This window comes from Labeo rohita, chromosome 5 (assembly GCF_022985175.1).
Source record: "Labeo rohita strain BAU-BD-2019 chromosome 5, IGBB_LRoh.1.0, whole genome shotgun sequence".
Lineage (NCBI taxonomy): Eukaryota > Metazoa > Chordata > Actinopteri > Cypriniformes > Cyprinidae > Labeo > Labeo rohita.
The window spans coordinates 14,365,689-14,384,062 of record NC_066873.1 but is presented as its reverse complement, the minus strand read 5'-3'; the positions used below and the strand labels follow the sequence as shown (position 1 = coordinate 14,384,062).

General features: G+C 36.0%; 1 long non-coding RNA gene across 1 annotated transcript; it reads left to right on the top strand.

Moving 5' to 3' along the window:
• Nucleotides 1-440: 440 nt before the first annotated feature.
• On the top strand, nt 441-3,528 carry LOC127165740 (uncharacterized). The gene is made up of 5 exons (XR_007827810.1): nt 441-593; nt 1,459-1,550; nt 1,720-1,813; nt 2,089-2,216; nt 3,263-3,528. It is a non-coding gene; the product is annotated as an uncharacterized LOC127165740 (long non-coding RNA).
• The last annotated feature ends 14,846 nt before the right edge of the window (nt 3,529-18,374 follow it).

Here is an 18,374-nt window from a genome sequence, read left to right as displayed (position 1 = left end):
TGAACTGTTTCGAATCTGATTCTGATTCTTAACGATTCCTTGTTTCGATTCCAATAACATAAAAAAGTCAATAAAAAATGAGGTCAGACATTTTTATTCTGCATTTTTACAAAGCTTTCTGTTGCAGCTAAATTGCATATGCAAAAATCAGCAGCCTACAGAACTCTTAGGCCTAAGAGGAACTTTTGCCTATGGTTTAAAAAAAAAAAAAAAAATACCACAGCAAAAACTAGTAAATTACTAATATAAATTTCAAACATTAAATTGTTAAAGGCAAGTAAACAGTAATAAAATAGCAAATAAATTAGCAACAGCATAAATAAATACAACTGAACAAATTGCAGGTACACAGGAAAAATGGCGGAGTAGTTTTTCCAGAGTTAAATTTTTTTCCTCAAAAATAGTTGTTTTTGCTCTATTTTGAGTGTACAGAGTAAAATTTATCCGTAGAGTGGGAGCAAAATTACAGAGTAACTGTGACTCCTCCCCAATTTACTCTCATCCCTTCGTTGATCCGCCATTACTGTTAATCACGGCCATCGACTGCTGCTGCTTTGGGTTTAGAAGACGGCACGCTTCTGCTGGATGGTAAAGTAAGTAAAGTTTCAAAGTCTTACTGTTTATTTTAATTATATTCGCCTTTGCTTTGAGCTCGGATCGTTTTGCCATGTGTTTTGAATGTTTAAGAGATCGCTTGCCTTCTCCTGTCAGCTTGAAAACTAGTTAATGTTAGGCAAAGTTTGAAATCAAATAGCTAACATATATATTTTGAACATTTATTTTGAACGTTAATTGAAATTAGCTAACGTTAGCTGCCTATCAATGTTTCTCCACTAAACTATTGTGACGATAGGCTCGAGTTGTGCACCACATGTACTTGACTCGGAAAAGAGTTAAATTAACGTGAGCCTTAACTGCATTGTTGAAGGCCATTTTGATGTGGATTAGTCCTATTTAGACAGTAAGTTAACTGTTTCTCATGAGAACGAAAGGTATTTTTAACATTTACGAGGGCTAGTCGGTGATTTTATTGCAGAATGTCAGTGTTTCAATTCAAAATACAATTCGATTGAATCCTTTTTGACCACTGCGGAACACGTACAATAACTTTTGCATTTCATTGTAGTTTGCAAGCATTTTTAATATGTAAACTTTAATTACGGAAATAATGGGAAGAATTTATAAGAACAATATTTCATAAACGCTCCACCTCAGTGACAGAGAAAGAGGGAAAAAACGTTGGAAATGGGACATACAACAGTGCAATGTTAATACTAGCCTACAATTAGGCCATATACATTAAAGATATAAACCAAGCAATTATTACAAATTAAAAACATATTAGTGAACAAAGATAACTCATGTTGTGTAGTGCACTAATGAATGTTTTTTCATCATCTGACTGAGTGTTATTGCCTCGTGTTTAACTTTGTAACTTTGTCTTTTTGGTTTCTTCAGGATGTAAACCAACAACATTGTCAGAATGAAGTTCAAAGAAATATTTTTTTTTTCTTCAAAACCTTTTACATTTCAAATGTTTTGGGAACGTGGTAAGAGAAACTTTAACATTTTTAATATCTTTAATACTTTTCATTAATAATGGTGAAATGGTAAAAATCGTGGTAGCACATTTGACAAATGAACATGGGTAGGCTGTTTATACTGTACTTTGTTAATTGATGTTTATGATGTTATTGGTTTATGTTTGTGTGTGTGTAGAAAAAGCCCTTCCTGTAGTTTAAAGGAAGAATCTGCGAAGAGAATCATCTCCCTATTCCTATGCTTGGTTGACCCCAGGAGCAAGTTTCGTTATGTAAGTAGCTGTTGCAAATATTTTCAATTTATTTTCCAACACTTCTACCCTGATATTTTCGCAAGGGCCTAGTACAGGAGTTGCAGATTTACAGTTAGAAATTGTCTTCATTTAGGACTCTGAATAAAAAAAATAATGTATAAGTTTATGACTTCATTTCAATACTTGTAGAGGTTTCAGCTCAGTTCATCCACACATCTGTAGTCATCAAGACTTGGTTGTGATGAAAAACTAAAAACCTAAAATAAATTTTTATTTTGTTTCTGTATCTCCAGGTTGGAACAGCAAATTGTCTTCCATTTTGATGCTGGTTCACCTTTTGCCACCCTCTCAAGTCACCGCCATGTAAGACCGGGAAAGATCTCAGCTAGGCAAACGTGATCGTCTTGTGAAATTCATCAAGGTGAAGCTACTAATGAAGCATATCAAATGACACTAGTTGATAATATTATAATACTGTATGATCTTGAACGTGCTTATTTCTCAGAAAGGCTCTTAAAGGGATAGTTCACCCCAAAATGAAAATTCTGTCATTTATTACTCACCCTCATGTTGTTTCAAACCTGTAAAACCTTTGTTTTCATCTTCGAACACAAATGAAGATAATTTTGAAAAAATTTGAGAGATCTTTGAGCTTCATAGACAGCAAGAGTCCTACCACGATCAAGGCCAGAAACTTAGCAAGGACATTGTTAAAATAATCCATGTGACATCAGTGTTTCTACAATAATTTACAATGCTACGAGAATACTTTTTGTGCGCAAAGAAAAATAATATAATTATTCAACAATTCTTCTCTTTCAAGTCACCATCCTCCGCCATAATCGAGAGTACCCTGATGCATACGTGTGATGCTGCTGACACAGGAACACACATGCGCTACGTTTGTTTACAAAGCATGCGCATGCATCATGATACTGTCTTTAATGGTGGAGGACAGTGACTTGGGGGAGAAGAACTGTTGAATAAAGTAGTTATTTTGGTTTTATTGTGCACAAAAAGTATTCTTGTAGCTTTATAAAATTATGGTAGAATCAGTGTCACATGGACTATTTTAACAATGTTCTTACTACATTTCTGGGCCTTGAATGTGGCAGTACCCTTGCTGTATATGCAGGGTCAGAAAGCTCTTAGATTTCTTGAAAAATATCTTAATTTGTGTCGCGAAGATGAACAAAGGTCTTACAGGTTTGGAACAACATGAGAGTAATTAATTAATAACAGAATTTTCATTTTTGGGAGAAATCTTTTTAATCACCTGTCCTCTAAATTATTGTTCTTGTGCTGCTATTTTCTACTTCACATATTTAGTAACAATCTGTTGGAATTATGTAAAACCTAAACTTTGGTGGAAGACAGACATCTTTATTCATTTGTTTCTTTTTTCATGCTGTATATTGACTAACTTTTAAGTCACATTGGCAATAATGTGTTTTCATTCTTTTACAGACTGTTACCAGTATCCAAGGGCAGTTGGATGGCTTTTGAGAGAGTCTCCAGCTGTATCTACTTGTTGTTGGGCTGATGAGAAGTAGGGTCCAGTCTTGTTTTATTGTAATTGTCCAATATGCTCTACTCTGTAAGACCTGTCCATTGTGTATAGCTTTCTGCAAAACACTGTCTATGATATAGATGCAGAAACCACCAAATGATCATGATCACAAGTGTAATATTGTAAATGTAAGTGTATTATTTAAATAGGAGATTGAAAAAATAAAATTTTGAGACATGAGTATACAGTTTGTTGTAGACTCTTTTTTTTTTTTTCAGATTGAAAAGCAAGTTTTTCATTTCTATTTTTAGGGGTTTTTGAGGATAGAATATGAATGATGTAATTTAAAAGATTAACTCTGGATAGAGTTATTTAGTCTTTAAAGTTCACTCATAATTGATAAAAAAACAACTCTGGAAGAGATGTAAATTTTGGCAGAGTAAATTTGACTTTCTTCTGAACAGAGTTCAAAAGTAGCAGAGTAAATTTCTTGTACCTCTGAACTGAGTAAAATAGTACAAGAGTTAATTTCAAAAAACACTAAATAGAGTCAAATGTAACAGGAGAGAGTAAAATATTAACACCAAATTGAGCAAAATTAACTCTGGAAAAACAACTCTATCAAAAGAGTAACTTTTACTCTTTTCAGAGAGGGACCAAATGTTATCTGGCACAGAGTAAAATTTTCTTCAATTTGAGTAAATTTTACTCGGGCAAATTTACTGTGTACAGAAATTTAAATCAAAAGCTTAAAAACACTGCATAGTTTTCTTTTAATAAATAAAATATAGATTAACTCATTAAAGTTGCAAAAGATATTCAGTCAAGATCAATTAATGATTTTTTGTTCTTGCATTAACATTAATGACAGGCAGCATGTTTATTAGGCTGCTGTCTCTTTAAAGGAATAATCCATTCAGCCGATCTCCAGGTCTGGCGCACTTTTAGCATAGCTTAGCATAGATCATTGAATCTGATTAGACCGTTAGCATCTCGCTCAAAAATGACCGAAGAGTTTCGATATTTTTCCTATTTAAAACTTTACTCTTCTGTAGTTACATTGTGTACTAAGACTGACAGAAAATAAAAAGTTGCGATTTTCTAGACCGATTTGGCTAGGAACTGTACTCTCATTCTGGCCTAATAATCAAGGAACTTTGCTGCCGTACCATGGGTACAGCAGGTGCAATGATACGCAGCACCTGAAAATAGTCTCCCTGTGCAAGCTGGTGGTCACGTTGGTTATGTTAATAAAGGTAAGTTAGCCGATTTTCAGGCGGTGCGTAATATCATTGGGCCTGCTGCACCCATGGTATGGCAGCAAAGTTCTTTGATTATTACGTCAGAATGAGAGTATAGTTTCTAGCCATACAGGGTTGTTTAGAAAAGGGGCCTCTCTAAATATACCCAAAAGCCTAAAGGAAAACTCAAAACTTCACGAAGCCTACTGAGCACATGTGACAGGTGATTCTAAACAAGCATGCAAAGATTTAGGGAGACTGGATCACAGTTGGCACTATAACAGTCATAAATGTTAAAAAAAAACATATTTCTATGGCAAACTACCTGTATTTTAAATCATTGATTTAGTTGCTTGCTAAATAGTATGTAATGTCTTTTTTATATGTGCTTCAATGCCTTAAAGCGCTTGAACCCGGTAATCACTGCTTGTAGCTATATTTATTTGTTATTTTGATAAGAGTGTAGAATGTAAAACAATGGGTTTTTTTTTACATGAATTTACAGAAAAAACTGAAATAAAAATGTAAACATATTATAAAAATATAAACCAGATATTTAAGCCTGAGAAACCAGACAAAATGCATGTAAAAATAACATGAATTAATAACATAACAGTTTTTAATAAATTAAATTGTGACAGATGCTATTGGTGCTTAAAAAGAAAGAAAACAAAAAAAAAAATTAAGGTCTCTCCATATCTCTTTCAATTTAGCGATGTAGAAAAGACAAATAAACCATTCCTCAGCATAGAAGCCTGTTGGGCTGTAAATATAACAAATAAAATCTGAGTAAATCCAGACATATGCCTAAGTTAAATATAAGATGTGATTACTGCTGGAACAGACAGAGGAAAAGAACTTGTAAGACTGTAATGAAGAAAATCAGAATTATGACTGCTGAACAAAGGTTTGGAAACTTTTCTTTCTCCTCGAATAAACAAAAGGAGTGGAGGAGTTAGTAACCAGTCCACTGGGAAGCCACCCAACCCAAGCAAATGCATAGCCATGCGTTTAATTAAGACTAGTCAATAAGTATCTTGTGTTCTCGTCTTCCTCCCTCTTTCTGAGTGTGTATTCATGTGTAATATTAAAAAGAGCTGAGTGGATACAGAGCTCAGGATATCTAAAATATCCTTACTTCAAAAGGAATCTTTCACCCATAATCTTCATTTCAAGTCATCATTTACTCACCCTCATGTCATTCTTTAAAAACAGGATATTTAGCCAAAATTCCTGAGTGTATTTTCCATTTATTGCCATTACTTTGAAAGCCAAAATAAAAGCCAGTATAAAAACTGCATGGCAGCTGTATTTTCAAAATCCTCTAACCGCTTCAACTGTGTTTAGTTACATTAAGTCTTCAGCCTTACGGCTTAAATTTCAGTCTTTTGGCCATATAATCATCAACTGGTCTTGTCATAATATGGTCTTGTCAAAAAAGACTCTTAAAACTTCAGTCCTGTGTGTTAGAGCTCAGCAGATCTGACAGATGTTGTAAGGTGACGGTTGCCTCTGAGGCATGTGCTGAAGTCACAGTAAGCGTGCCTTTAAAAGAGAGTAAAGAATTGATTACAGATAGCAGAGGCCCATAACCACCTGAAACAATGTGGGTGAGTGAGATCCGTTCAAGCATCGTTGACTCTCCAGTAACACCAAACACAGACACTCGAAACTAAATTTAAACAGCAAACTATGTGACAATCACAGCTAGTTGAGTTCAGCACATTAGCTATAAAGTGTGTGACAGCCCATGTCACACCTGTCTTTATCTCTCTGCACTGGTGACCGGTTACAGTTCGCATCAAATTCAAAAATCTAGGACTGGTTCGCAAAAGTAGATTTTTCAAAAAATGCTAAATACCTGAAAATTTTGCCAGAAAATTTTTGCCAATCCAGGGCATGCCAAGGATTCCAACGACATAAAACACTTGAGCCTGCAACGAAAGGGTTAGGAGTTATGAGCAATTTCATACTTTTGATCGCTGTAGAGTCCCCGTCAGGCTGATTGGGGCGAGCTTGGGTGATGTTGTAGACGGTGTGAGTACTACCATCCCTCCAAGTCTCTATGGCTTATTGTTTGGTCTGCACAATCAGTTTTATGTTGAGATTGCTGATCCTTGACCATCCATACAATTAGAATAGCATTTCAGCGCTATGCGCCTGAACCCCTAATAAAAAACATAAAAAGACAATATTTTATGATTATTAAAAGGCCTATTAAAAGCCAAATCATTGTTCTTTTCTTTCATCTATTATTTTTCACATACATTCCACAGCTGCAGAAAGACTAAAACTCAATAGTCAGTCAGTCACATCAGAGCATAGTGCATTTAACCAGGTGTATTGAATGAAGGGAAAGCACCCCTCCTCCTTGATACTCTTTCTTTTCATCCGTATCTCCTTAACTCTCCAACCTCCTGTCCTCATGCAAGTGTTTGCCTTGAGTAAAGAGAAGAGCAGGTGCAGATCAAGCTCCTTTAGGCTATTTGTGTGTGTAACCGTGAAGAGTTAACCGCAATCACCGTCTGCAAGTGGCAGTGAACTCTGTGTAGCCTAATCAAAGGTGATAGCGGCGGCAGCAGACGCCAGGCGCACGTTACAGCCTGAGGCTCTGATCACTCTTGTAATGAGGCGTGGCGGAGAAACCTCAGGAGTCATGCCTTGCATTTTCTGTCTTCCCAACCAAAGAAAGGAAGCAGTTTGTAAAAATACTAGTTTCTGTTTAAATTATATAAGAGATTGTTGTTTTTTTTCAGTAGCTCCAGGGTACTTGATTGAAATCAAGTACAGACCAGGTAAATCAAGTATACCTCTGAATGAATGTGTAGCACTTACAATAACTGGTTTCAGTATCTAATGAAGAGGGTTTAGATGATCAGACGTTGAAATCAAGCCAGATCAAAACATCCAGTACTATTGCGTCATCCAAGTGTTTTGTGTAGCTTTACTCTCGCTTTATCTCCTGATGATTAATATCCCACACCTTGCTCAACAGAAGAATTTTACAAAGCCTCAGCCTTTTTCCTTCTCTTACTGGAAAGCGCTTCTGCTGATTTGATGGTTTTCAGTTATTTATTTTTCTGTTATCATTTTTGAATTCAAATAAATCTGTATATTAATGTGATGGAAGATACTATTTTAGCATAAAAACGAAACTTACAGACATCACTTTAAAGAAGAAAAAAGAAAGAAAATTATAGTAATTTTACTATAAGAGCCAGTGTTACAGTTTAACCTGCGTCTGTTTCTAAATTGGTTAGAAACTGAACAACCTGCACAATGGTTCCATTCTCATTACATGATGGTATTGCCAAACAGGGTTTGAAAATTAGTAAGGTCTGGGGTGGGGTTAAGATTTGTGCTACAAATGCAACTCATTATGTAAAAGAGACAGACATGTAGATGTTTTCTCTGTTTTGGAGGGATTAACATTGTTAAATTATATCATATTTATTGCATCAAAATTTGTTAAAGGGGTCATCGGATGCCCATTTTCCACAAGTTGATTCTTTAGGGTCTTGATGAAAAGTCTATAATATACTTTGGTTAAAAATTCTCAGTGGTAGTGTAAAACAACACCCTTTTTACCTTGTCTAAATGAGCTCTGCAAAAATGAACCCACTCTGATGGATTGTTCCTTTAAATGCAAATGAGCTCTGCTTGCCCCGCCCCTCTCTTTTGCCCACTCACTATGTTTATTATTACATCCAGCAACATAACACCTCAATCGGAGATATTCTTGTCTAACTTACATCCCTGCTCTGGCATTGAAACAATGGAGGTCGGACTGTTACAGCTGATTTAGGGTGGGTCTGAGGTAAGACGCTCATGTCAATCAACTATCGTGGGAGTGGCCTCTGTGGGTGTGACACCGACAGGCATCTGAGAATGGCTCGATTTGAAAAAGGGGATATTATTTTTTTACGGATGAATTAAAAACCACTGCATGGATTTTTATCATTATAGGGTAGATGTGTACATGTAAAAGTGAAGTTTGACCCCTTTAATACTTTACTAGGTTAGGGGTAGATAATTTTATTGGTTGTTTATTATTTAAGCCACAGTACATATTACTGTTAGAATTTTCATTAATAACCATTGCTATATGCAGCTTACTCTTCGCCTATGGGCAAGACTTCCAGTTCATTAGCCGCTGTATAGGGAAATAACGAGAGGAATAACAATGTGCAGTATGCGGGCGTCTGCGGGCATCCCGAGTTCGAATGACAGCTTGTGGACCTTTCCTGATCCCACCCCCCTCTCTCTCTCCCACTTTGCTTCCTCTCCAACTGCACTAAACAAAAGCATAAAAATGCCAAAAATAAATAAAAAAAAAGGGGTCATTGGATGCAAAATTTTAAATTTTAAAATACTTTTTTTAAATCAAGCCATTTTCAGATTCTTGGCTGTGTGACGTCAAACAGACCCAGGCCGCTCCCACGATTGTTGACTGACACGGCCGTCTTACCTTAGACCCGTCCTGAGTGAGCTGTAAACTGTCAGCCATTATTTCGACGCCGCAGCAGGGGTAGACAAGAATGTCTCCTAAGAGATTGAGGTGTTTTGTTCTTGGATGTACTAATGAACATAGTGCTCGTCATTTACTCTCGACATCTGAGCCGCTGAAGACACAGAGGATTACTTTTGTTTTTTTCAAGGAATTGCACTCCCAGATCTACATAAATGTATCTATGTTTGTGCGAATCATTTGTGATCCAGCTTCACCTACAGAGTAAGCGAGTATAAAGGTTTTTTTTTTTATTAATCTTTGCAAATCGTCTTTCCTAATAATGTGTTAGTTAGCAAGTTTAGCAGCTAAATGCGATTAAAGTCTCTCAGAGAACTGCTCGTTACTCCTCAGATGAGAGGGGCGGGGTGAGCAGACTTTATTAGCATTTAAAGGAACATTCACCAAAACGGCTTGCTGTGAACAGAGCTGTGTTTGACAGGGTAAAAAGGGTGTTGTTTTACACAACCACTGAGAAATTTTAACTAAAGTATGTTATAGACTTTTCATTAACACCCTAAAGGATCATATCAACTTGTGGAAAATGGGCATCTGATGACCCCTTTAAAGAAAATCTATAAACGTTCCTTTTAATGCATCAGCTTGTCCATCAACACCTCAACTTTCAAGCTTATTATCTAGTTGAACTTCTTGACAGCAACTACCAAAAACAGGTTCTTGATGTTGAAATCATTCAAAATTTATCATTGTTTCATCATAGCAATGAGTTCATGTTAAGTTCCTCAACGATCACAAGCTGATAGTCTCATCTAAATAGTGATTACACTGTATGACCATTTCTCATCAAAACGGTACTCCCCCCACATATTATGCAACGTTCTTCATGAATCATCAATCTTTGAATACAGTTGTTTCCTATAAAACTCATACTGAAAGTGAAATTTAAAACCTGATTTTCGGAAACATCTAGTGGAGTTACGTTGTTACGTGCATATTAGTCCTGCTAATTTATTTGCTAGTTCAATGTTCTTACAGTGAAGAGAAGATCAGTGTGGTTGTAGAAAGTAGCTGACTGAGTCAGAAATCCTCTTCCAGTGTATAACAGGAATGCTTTACAGAATATTAATATCACATTGAGCTGCATTTCCTCACCCCAAAGGTTTAGCTGTCTGTGAGTGGACAAGCAGTTCTCCAGTAGGGTGCAGTGCTGTAACCACCAACATTAACCAGTGTCTGTCCTCAGGAGCAGCAAAGGAGGTCTGTAATACCCAGAGGAAGATATCCATCAGCATTCACATTTCTCTCAATGAAGTACACGATCTGATGTATCTGACATCTTTGAGAACACAGAACATGTTGAGCCAATCAAACGATCCATAAAAAAATCTTGTAGCTGTAGCTAAAAATCAGCTCTCCTATCAGAGGGGTGGAGTAAAGTCAAGGAAACTCAATCTCACGGCTTTACTAAAGGATGGAGGTCTGGTGGAAGTCTTTTTGTTGCTGTGAGCTTTGCCTGACGATCCTGCCTTGCCAAAAGACAATAGAGTCAGATTGCAGAGTGTAACTTGCCCTTTGAAAAACCATTTACAACTTGTATGTGCCCCAAATTTTCTTCTCCAAAGACATTGATGGCTTGTCTGAGGAAGAATGAAACCTGGAGTGACTTCCTTTTGTTTCAGATGTGTTGTTGCTTTTTTCCCAGTGGGATTTACAGAGAATGGAAACAAATTCCCTCCCAGAAGACTGTAGGCTACAGTTCTTACCTGCTGAACACTTGCTAAAACCATATTTATTTCAAAGGCATCTTGTGAAATTGGCTCAATTGAGTGTTTAAGATCTTTTTTTTGTTTGACGATACATTGTAAATCTCTTTGAGCTATTCAGTCAAGGTCTGATGTCTAGCACGTAAAAAGGGAAAAGGGACAACAGGCTGAAAGGTGACACTGTAACAGAAGCTTAGGAGTTTATTCAATAATTCACAGAAGGCTACAACAATAACCACTGTGTATCAGTCATAACTGACTTTTTTTAGTTTGCAGTTGATTGCAAGCACCTAAGTTTATATGATCTGTCAAATGCATAAAAAATCAAACTAAGAGTAGACTAAACTGACTCGCTTCAATGAGTTGCTAATTAGCTTATATGCTAACATTAAAATGCTGCCTGCAAGTATTTTAAAAGGATAGTTCACCCAAAAATGACAATTCTGTCATTAATTACTCACCCTCAAGTCATTCCAAACATGTAAGACTATTAAGTAATGTTTTGCAAATAAACCTCAAACACACTCTCCATTTTCCTTTTTTTCCCACTTTCTCACAAGCATTTCTGAACTCCCAAGTCTACCCTTTCCACACTATCTCTCAACCCCAAAGCCTGCTTCCTATGACACCATGGAAAATGTCCTGATTGCAGTGTTTCTGACATTCTCATAGCCTCCACACAAAGTTCAATGACACACTTCAGAGGTTTATTACTCAAACACTGTGTGTCAAGCAGCCCATCGCCTATGGATATACATATTAAGGCCTCGGATTGGCCTGGCATCTCAGCAGACATGCGGTCTGATAGTGTTTGATGACTGTCGACAGCTTCTCTCAGGCTTCAAAGGAAATGTGATGGCTAAAGATGTGTGACTGCTCACACCATAATCTATTTAAAGGAAGAGTCGCTCCAAATCTTTTTCATCCACCCTCGTAGGAATGAAGCATTTTCCGAGGACTCTGTAATACAGTGCGTTAGAAGATAAAGGCCTTTTCTACACAGCTGCTTTATGCTGACAGCTTCTTGGAAAACTTTTCTCCCTCTAGTTCTATCTGTCACCCTTGTCATCCAAGATGTTCATGTCTTTCTTTCTTCAGTCATAAAGAAATTTTGTTTTTTGAGGAAAACATTTCAGCATTTTTCTCCATATAATGAACTGGTATGGTGCCCCGATTTTGAACTTCCAAAATGTAGTTAAAATTGACTTCAAACAGTCCCAAATGTGGTTATAAACGATCCCAGATGAGAAAGAAGGGTCTTATCTAGCGTAACAATCGGTTATTTTCATAAAAATAATATAATTTATATACTTTTTAATGTCAAACGCTCGTCTTGTCTTACTCTGCCTGGACTACTTTTTTTTCCGGGTCATGACAGTTAGGGTATGTTGAAAAACTCCCATCTCATGTTCTCCCTCAACTTTAAAATCGTCCTATATCGCTGTTTTACCTTTTTTTGTTAAGGGTATTTGATCTTCTTTGCAAAGACTGGGTCGGTACTTCTGCAGCGAAGTAGGATGATTTTCAAATGATTTTTGTTGAGGAAGAAAATATGAATGGAGTTTTTCGATATACCCTAACTGTCTTGAGCCAGAATACACAGTTCAGGGAGAGAAAGGCAAGATGAGCATTTGAGATTAAAAAGTATTTAAATTGTATTTTTTTTTTTCAATTAAAACAACCGATCATTTCGCTAGATAAGACCCTTCTTCCTTGGCTGGGATCGTTTACAACTGCATTTGGGATCGTTTGAAGCTGCATTTAAACTGCATAGGGGCACCATAGCAGTCCATTACATGGAGAAAAATGCTGAAATGTTTTCCTCAAAAAAATATAGTTTCTTTACAACTGAAGAAAGAAAGACATGAACATCTTGGATGAAAAGGGGGTGATTACATTATATATGAATGTTTGTTTTGGAAGTGGACTTCTCTTTTAACCGGGCAATCCATGCTGTTGTTTACATATGAGTATCTCCAGTATGGACATGCATCTGGGTAACTGACCAAACGGAGATGCAAGTGCAAACCTTCTATAGTATGAAAAGAGCAGCCTGGACATTCTGCTAAATTTCTCCTTTTGTGTTTCATTGAATAAAGTAGGCCATACGTATTTGGAACAAAATGAGAGAGAGATGCATTTTTTTATTCCCTTTCTGCAATGCACATGAACGTCAGATGGAGAAACATGTCTCGGCATGTAAACACTGACCAGATCTGTTGTGGATTGCTGTGGGTGTTGCATATGCAGCGTTAAGCTAAGCATAAAAAACTTTTGTTTTCATGAACTCACTGCATCAATATTCATTTGATCATAATTGTGATAACGCATGAAATCATTTCAATGGTTTGGAGTCAAATGGGCTTAAGTATATCAAAACAGATTTGCTCTTATGCTCTTTTGGCTCCAAACCCTTGATACTCTCAACCTGAACTTTTCACCTTTTCATGTTTTTTCCACCCCCAAATCTCTTCAAATTCCCAGAATACATAGATGGGTCTTTTTATGGTATGTTTATGCTATGAGATGATAACAGGACTTTTTTTAGTTGTATATGTGTGTAGATTTTACTGCTGATTCTTGGGACCTGTGGTTGATGGATAATGTCTTTTCCATAGTGGTCCTTGCAGGATGGAGACCCAGACGTCACATCTGCCATTGCTGCTCTCAAGAGGCCCCCAGGGCATGGGAACCTCCATCCTCCCTGTGCTCTGGGACCCTGCGCTGTCCCTCCCACCCGCACTAATTCAACATGTTTCTCTCTCTCTCAGTCTTCCTGTCTCTGCCACCACATTGCTCTATGCCATTCCTACATCACTCACTCGTCTCTCTCTCTTCTCTCTCACTATCCAATCGCTCCTCCTTTTCCCTCATCTGCTCTCTCTTTCCCACCCTCTACCCCCACGATGGTTATTTTCTAAACATTTATTTGAGGCTGTGAAGTGAAAAATGGCCATGAGAAAAACAAGGGTTGCTGCGGGGCAGTGGTGATTCTCTTACAGGATGTTTGATGACTGCAGGTGAAAATTGGTTTGTAAATTGCTCCATTTCAGTGACTAGTGTCAACACCTGTACAAAGAAAACTGACATCCTGTTAAATACAATGACTGTCCAACTTCCACTTAATGCTCTTCTGTTCCCTGTCACATTTCTCTTCCTGCAATTGATCAGGCAAGTGGAAGGGTAAATATATATGCAGGGTCCAAAATTAACACTCGCCATAGCCTTTGCTGAATAAATAAAACGGAATAACTGGAAAGTTTTATTGTATTATTATTTTAGAAGTTGCAATCATTATTAATTAATTATTATTATTAATGTTTAATGATTGTAACTTCTAAAATAATAAATATTAAAATAAAAATATTTTAAACAAATAGAAAAAACAGATATATTTTAGAAACATGATTTTAATAGAAATCATGCAGAATACATTCATTACTCTTCCAAAGACTCTTTAAACCTGTCGTTTATGCTTCCTCTATAATTCTCTTTCACTTTTCTTTTACATTTATATTTACATTACCAACTTCTCTTTCAGCAATGGCAGGAAATTTGCTCTTTTCTATTTGTAGACTAGAATTCTCATAAATCTTGCACCATATTTCCTCCTCAGATTGATGTTTCAGGTCATTATTCATGTTTCAGATCCTTTTTTTAAAAAAAAAAATATTTTATTAGGCAGATATAGGTAGCAGTGAGTAGCAGAAAAATATTGAGAAAAAGTGGGAAAAACACATTATAATGACGTACATTTTGGCTTATGTCTAAAGAAAATATACTAATAATGTGTCCTTAAAATAAATGACCTTTTTACTTGTCTTTGGGAAAATAAACATTTTTGATTAATATTAAATTAAAATCTAAGGCTCATTGTTTAAAAAGCTTAATCTGTATTAGAATGATCTGGATTTGGAAATCTAATGTTTTTCTATCCAGGATCAGGTAATCCAACTTATTTTCTGCCGGCAAAAGCAAAAGTGAATTGGATCACAATGATACAGATACCAGATCAGCAATTACTACTAATGAAAAATGGTGATGGGAAAAAATGTCTTTGCATTCTCTCAGTAAAGTTTTGCATTGCATTCACACAAGAAACTGTGTTCGCTCACAAATAACTACTTTTGACTGGTTCAACTCTGATGATTGTGCCAATGTAATTTACAAACAGTGAAAAAAACCCACTTTAAATTAAATATTTTTGTTTGGTATTATTTTATGCCACCAAACTCCCTTTTTACTTTAGCCTAATGTCTACCTGTCTAATGTCTATGTGCTGTATATATAATGTGTGTGTGTTACAAATGTTGAATTTTTGGATCATTTGGAAAGTTTTATTACATTTATTCTGCTGAGATCAGTATAATCCAGATTTTTTTGCATTAAAGGTTTCCCTATCTTACTAAAAAGTTTTGAACAACACAAACTGACGATTTGACCCCAGTCGAAATTTGTAATCTAATCTGATCTAATCTAATTTCAGAATCCTTTTTTTTCTTTTGAACATTTTCAAGGTTTGATTCAATCTGATAGCCGAAACCAATCAGATTACTTTTAAACAACAGGCCCCTAAGGTTTGAACCAAACCATAAGTATAACTTGAGAAAAACAAATACATTTGGATGTGATAAATTACAGTATTTTTTAAAAAGTTGTATATATATCTATATATACACTCATTGCCATTCAAATATTTGGGATGTTTTTTTTTTTTTAAGAAGGCTGTGCTTATTTGATTAAAAAAATACGGTAATGTTGTGAAATATTTAAAATAGTGGGGTTTCTATTTCAATATAAAAAATAGAATTTTTAAAATAGAATTTATTCCTGTAATTCAAAGCTGAATTTTCAGAACTATTATTCCAGTCTTCAGTGTCACATGATCCTTCAGAAATCATTCTAATATGCTGATTTATTATCAGTATTATCAAATCAAACGTTAAAAGAGAACAGCATTTATGTAAAATCATTTCTAACAATATACACTACTGTTTGGGGTCAGTAATTTTTTTCTTTCTTCTTTTTATCAATTTAGCAAGGATGTTAAATTGATAAAAAGTCATAGTAAAGACTTACATTTTTTTAAACTTTTTATTCATCAAAGCAGAAGTAAAAAAGTATCTCAGGTGCCAAAAAAATATTAAGCAGCACAACAGTTTTAACACTGATAATAAAATGAGCATATTAGAATGATTTCTGAAGGATCATGTGACACTGAAGACTGGAGTAATGGCTGATGAAAATTCAGCTTTGCATCACAGGAATAAATTATATTTTAAAGTATATTAAAATAGAAAACTCTTATTTTAAATTGCAATAATATTTCAAATTTTATTACATTTTTCTGTAATTTTTATCAAATAAATGGAAGTTTTAAAGAGCATGAGAGACTTCTTTGAAAAACATTAAAAATCTGATTTTTTATTTGTTTTTAGTGTAGCAACAGCAAGTAGCAAATCATGGGTTTGCAGGGAAGTGACAAAAAACTCAAAGCTATTTTTAAAAAAAGGATGAGGCCTTCTATATATCCTGCCCTGACTTCCTATTTAAGTATGAAATACGTTAACACAGAAAAAAGACAGGTAACGTGAAACACAAAGTGTCCATATTCCTATTCTAGAAGTGAGACATCACTAGAGAAACCGCCACCAGACAGACATCCTTCTAAGAGAACTGAACATAACAGCACAAATTAGATTAACAATAAACACATTCTTGACGCATCTTGGGTTTCAAAGTAAAAGGTTAAAGAGAGCAGGCGGTAGATTCCATCACAACAACTGCCTTTAGGAGACACTGTGCCCTCAAATTAGTAGATGATGTTAACAATAGCAAATACATCCTTGAGGACAAAGAGACTGAAGCTTTTACCAGAAATGTGACCCTTCAGTTCCTGCCTTTAGTTTTATTCATGACTAGTGTATCATGCAATTTTGTATGAATTAATTCACCTCGTACTCATATTGTAGTTCCCAGACATCCTTTGCGATTTCCTTTTGGACAGATACAGTCAATTGATGGAAGACATCAGTCTTAGATTTAAAATTTAAATGTCAATGCACTATAGCCAACCCACTTCCAGCTTATCATTGAGGAGAACAATATGCTTATTCAGAAGCAATTCATCCGGTGAACAACAACAAGCAGGAAATCAGACTATGCAGACAAGAATACAAGCTCCAGAGCTCTCTACAGTAGTCTGTCACGCCAAGAAGCTTTATTTAATTAATTAATGAATTAATTAATTAGTAAATAAAAAGAAAAATCACTGAATTATGTAACTGAATTTCCCAGAGGCCCCCATTCTCGTGTTCATGTCTCTATTTCATGTGTGGCTGAACTGATCTCATCGTAAACATCCGATACTCTTTTTATTAGGCCATAGAAAGAAGCCTGACTTGACTTTAAGTGACAGCACTAAAGCCCTGTTCACCTGTCTCTCATATGTTAAAGACAACAACTGGATGTCCATCTAAGGCCACAACAATCTCTCTCAGCCTGTCAAGGCTGTTCCTCAAGGGCCTTCGAATGAGGTTTAACACATGGCCCTCCATGCAAAAGCACCCTTATCTGTCAGCAAACACATGCATGGATTAGCCAGTGCTTTTATCTCAAACTTCTACAGATGCTGTCATCTAACAAAATATCCTTCCTCAGCCTTTTAACCTCTACAGATTTCACAACAAACATTATGAAAACTTAGCCTAGTTACTGATCACAACTCCTTAACTAATACAATGAATGTTCAAGTTAAATAGAAGTTATATGATGTCCTTCAAACTGAAATTACCTGGAACAATTTGTCCCAGGAACTTTTTCCCCCAGAACTGTTGCTGTCTGTGTTTTCTATCACGGTCTAAAGTACAGAGAAGATTAGGCAAATAGTCTGGTGACGTAGGTCTCAATACCAAATGTGCCTTCACGCCATATCGGAATTTCTGTAATTACGAGATTCGAACTTGTAAAAAGCGTTCACGTCCTCGTAGAACTCGTAATTACTACTTGTGAACTGGGAGTCTTCTGAGAGCTACAACTTGACCACATGACCGCTGTACCACCTGACCAACGTAGGTTCTGTTTAGGCACTGATAGTGTTGCCATAAAAGAAGCATAATTCCGAGTCTGAGGACGTGATCAGCGCCGAGTAGAACGTCACATGTTCACACTTCCAAAACAAAGATTCACATATAATGTACTCACCCCCTTGTCATCCAAGATGTTTATGTCTTTCTTTCTTCAGTCTCCCTCAACTTCAAAATCACCCTGTATCGCTGCTTTACCTTTTTTTGCTAAGGGTGTTTGATCTTGCTTGCATGTTTACTTTGCAAAGACTGTGTCGGAACTACTGCATTGATGTAGGATGATTTTGAAATGATTTTTGAAGTTGAGGGAAAAAATATGATTGGAGTTTTTCGACATACCCTAACTGTCTTGAACCAGAATACACAGAGTTCAAGGAGAGCAATGCAAGATGAGCGTTTGAGAATAAAAAGTATATAAATTGTATTATTTTTTTAAAATAACCGATCGTTTCGCTAGATAAGACCCTTCTTCCTCGTCTGGGATCGTTTACATTTGGGATCATTTTAAGCCA